General features: G+C 40.5%; 1 long non-coding RNA gene across 1 annotated transcript; it reads left to right on the top strand.

The window, feature by feature from the left end:
- The first annotated feature begins 891 nt into the window (after nt 1-891).
- LOC124683906 lies at nt 892-1,613 on the top strand. Its single transcript, XR_006996857.1, has 3 exons — nt 892-1,144; nt 1,263-1,311; nt 1,487-1,613. It is a non-coding gene; the product is annotated as an uncharacterized LOC124683906 (long non-coding RNA).
- Nucleotides 1,614-4,322: the final 2,709 nt, after the last annotated feature.

The raw sequence follows: 4,322 nt of genomic DNA, 5'->3' as shown, positions 1-4,322 counted from the left end.
GGTGGTCTATCACCTTCACAGTCCAAATTTTCTCGCTCGATCTGCTCCACTGCTACATCAAGAGGGGTTCATCGGCCATGGCAGCGAAGAGCTCTGGAGTGGGTTGATTTTGCTTATGGGTACGTGTTCCTCCATCCTCTCATGTGCTTTTGTCCGTATTAATTTTGTGATCTTCAGCCAGTGGAGCTATTGTAGGACATACCGCTAAGATGATTACACAAAGATTAGTCTAGGCGTGTGCTTCAATGAAAATATGCAGCCTGCTATGATTCTCAACTCATTCCCTTTTCTTCACCCATTTGAACTTTTAAACTGGTAATTTCTTAGTACTGTTTGACCATTGAAAGCTGAAACTTGATATGCTTCCATGAAAAGCTCCTGCTTCATTTGATCATGTTTCTGTTTGTAGTACTATTTGGAAGACGGTAGTGACCTCGAGCTAAATTCTACATCGCCTCATATCACCGGCTCACCCAACCATCTAAAAAACAACAGCACAAATTTGTTTTAACATTATCTTGCTGTAACATGAAATCCTGTACCTCCTGTTTATTTTTTAATGTAATCTGAAAGGGAGGAGGTACCTGACAGAGATTTATTTTACCACCAGGTCTGTGTCTTGTGATCTTCTTTGCGCACTTCAGCCTCTAAGACAGGCTGCCATGAGAACATCCTCCCAGACCTCACAATGGAGTAGTAATCCTTACATTTTTCTCACAATAATTTTCTTTCTTTTGTCTCAAACTCTCAATACGCTAGGTTGTCTACGCCTCCACGGGGCATGCAAGAATGAGTGCCGGAGGCGGCTGTTGCTGTCCTACAAAGCGCACAGGTATCGGAGAGTATGAATCGGAGATGGCAAACACGGGCGTATTAAATTTCTTAGCATGCGATTTTGTGTTTGGTACAGGTCTGATGATATTTATGTTTTGTAAAGGATAAACTCAGATTATGCAAGTTGATGATATGATTCAGATGATGTTATTGGTTACCTTAACACTGCAGAGTTATCCATGGTTTAGAAGATAAAGACTCCATGCAACTGATATTTGTAGATTTTCATTTAGTAATGCTCATTCCAGAGATTACGTGAGGCATTATGTTTCCCATGACAAGTGTGATCCAACTGCAGATTTCAGTCTCGGTGAGTGTATATATTGTATGTTTTATCTGCAATTGTTCTTTTTAAAATAATAATTTATAGTCTGGTTTCTATTGTCGACTGACTAGGTAGCACATCCTAAGAAATTTCACAGTTTCAGGGAATCGCTAATGACAAGGATAAGCTTGGATTACACCTGCATGTTATAGGTAATTATGTCATGTGTTTTTGTTTTCAGTTCCTCTTCCATGTGAACTACCTGAGAAATTAAAATCCGCCTAACCTCCACTATTAGCGGATTGGAGAGCTTTGTGGTTGCCTAAATTTTGCCTGCAGTATGTACAATTCGGTTTTGACTAACATTTAAATCATTTTTGCCTGCAGTACGTACCACTTCTTGTCTTCACGCATCTCTTCTACTCAACTGCCCCATGTGCATAATTTGAGGCTTGATTATGTATATATTGATTCAGGTTTCAGACTTATAGTATCATTCTGCTTCAAGCAGAAATTCAGGTCTCAGGTTCTTATATAATAGTTATGCCTTATTTCTCTATTTCAGTTAGTCATTTCAACTTCAACTTTGAGAGTATTGGATATGCAGTGAACGCAAAGTATCTCACCTGATTTTATCTGTGCCATTGAGGTTTGGAAAGTTCCTGATATCATCTACTCTGCATGATTAATTGTCGTAGGTTTGTTCTCTTACCTTTCAACGTTTAGTCCAGGAAGTTGTTTATTTTTTGAAGCCCTAAGATTATATATGTTCATTTACCATGAATCTTATCTCTTGCAAGTGCAGGATAGTGGTAATAATTTACCGAAGATACATACACAAAGTGTTATATCAAATGAGAGTAAGTGATGTTTTATGCCACTTGTGACCTCCTGTTTAGCCTAATGGATATGGTAACAAATGGTGGAGTACTCTGTTGTCGAAAGTTTGTACTCAAATCAATGCACAATTATTTGTCTCAGAAGCAATTGTTCAAATCAGCGCAAGACCAATCATGTCTTGTGTGACCAATTTGAATAAGAATTGTCTATATAGGCTCTTATCATGTGTTTCTCGGAAGCATTACAAACATGTGATCAATTACTGTAAACAAATTTGATCGGCCAGTCCAAAAACTGTATGTGAATGTTATGTGAGTAAATATATGATATATATTTGCAGATTGTAGACAACACTGTTTGTTTTGAGATAAAATATTTTGTTTGTTCATTGTGAACATAAATGTTTGAGTTCTTAGAAAGTAATTGGCTGTCATAAAATGGATGAGTGCATCATGCATGTTGTGGTAATTCAGAAAAGGGCTATTTAATGATTTACATCAACGTTTGCTACATGGATATGCATTTCTATATGAAGCAGTTGGTCATAACTTCAAGATATCCATTATATCTATCTAAGATTTTATTGTTTGCGATGTAAGAAATTACAATGATTCCATTTACTGGAAAATCACAAATCAAACCTATATCGACATATATCAGTATTTAAATATGAACATCATTTTTCTAGCCATTTATAAAGATTGTTGCACATTACACTGGAGTGGCATATATGTAACCTTCTTATTTAGAGCATCATCGAGAAAGCAACCTGTTAATTTCTTTGTCAAGATTCTACGAACAAGAATCTCATTTTTTTTAGGCTTGATAGCCGCCTAAAAAGCACACAGAAAAATCAAATAAATGGACAGGCACAAACCATTGTTTGTGATGTGTGATAAATGCAGACGTGCGTTGCACGTGCATGTTTACTAGTATGATATAGATATCATAAGAAAATACATTACCTGATGCATCTAACGATATTGATTTTGTCTTGTACATGTTATATATATGATATATATCTCATAAGAAAATATATTTCATGATGCATATAACAATATTGATTTTGTATTGTACATGTTAATAGTTTATTCGGAAAATTTGGTCAAAGTCTACTAGCTTAACTTCTTAGAAAAATAAAACAATTATTTATTGGAATGGTGGTGGTATGTAGTTTCATGCATATTTGATTTTGGAGCCGAAGTGCTATTTTTTTTTGAAGTTTACCGCACATATATTAAACATATGTCATGTTACAACACGACCCACACGGGAAACAAGTAAAAGGCCGAGAAAAGAGGAACCAAAAACTTTTGCCTAATATTCCCCCAGAAAATACTACTATATTGAAGTCCTTTGGGATATCCGCAATCGCCATCACCGCCACTTGTCGTCGCCAGAGGAGAGAAAGCACCATCACCCCGAAGGGCTTTGTGAGCCGATGAAGAGACTTACCGTCGGCGAAGCTATTGTCGTTGTGGCATGCCGACCGGGGAACGTCCCCGTGCTCCTCCCATCCTAGACCTGTCGCCTGCCACTTACGTCGTCGTGGCGAGCACCGAATCCACCACCATCACACCGCAATCCCGGATCCTGGACTTTCTTCTTCACTTGTACGCCGACGGCGCCGCACGACGCGACAACGGCCGGACACCACCCCAACACAAATCTTCCCGCATGCGCGCGATGGCTAAGTGAGCACCGCCGGTCTTTGGAGCGGGACGGGGAGAACACAAGAACGAGTAGCGGCGGGCGCCACTACCTCATCGCCATTGCTTGGACATATAACTTGCACGCCGAGAAGCGAGATGAAACCATGCGAAGCGGACCCGCCCTTCCAAATCCGTCGGTGATCTCGCCGGAGCCGGAACTCGGAGGAGATTTATTTACCACCACCATCACCACCGCGGAGCCGAAGAGATGGATGGTTGAAACCTAGGTACAAGAACCTACCTACACCACGGGCGGACGCGGTCTCCGGCGACCCACCCACCCACGGACGACCGGGGCCGTCGGGGAGGAGAGGCGCTAGAAACGTGTCGCCGGTGCGAAGACGAGACGACTTTCTCTCGTGTAAGGAACAGTGGCGGAGCCACACTAAGGCTGTGTAGTCACTTGACTACACAGTTTCTTGGCGATACAAGCTTAAAATGTGTAAAAATAATTATAAATTTATACAAATACATGTATTTGACTGCACAACTTTAACATGACTACACATGGTTGATGTTGCAGGTCCGCCATCAGTAAGGAACCGCTCCGCGTCTGCTAGAAGTGCTACTTTTGAGGTGATGGGAAGACATAAATTTCACGTAGGTTAGCCCTAGTTCTAAGCGGGAACATGAGATAACGGGAATGCGGTTTCAGCCGATGGATACAAATG

This window comes from Lolium rigidum, chromosome 1, assembly GCF_022539505.1.
Source record: "Lolium rigidum isolate FL_2022 chromosome 1, APGP_CSIRO_Lrig_0.1, whole genome shotgun sequence".
Taxonomy (NCBI): Eukaryota; Viridiplantae; Streptophyta; class Magnoliopsida; order Poales; family Poaceae; genus Lolium; species Lolium rigidum.
The sequence above is the reverse complement of the archived record's forward strand: the minus strand, read 5'-3'. Positions and strand labels throughout refer to the sequence as shown.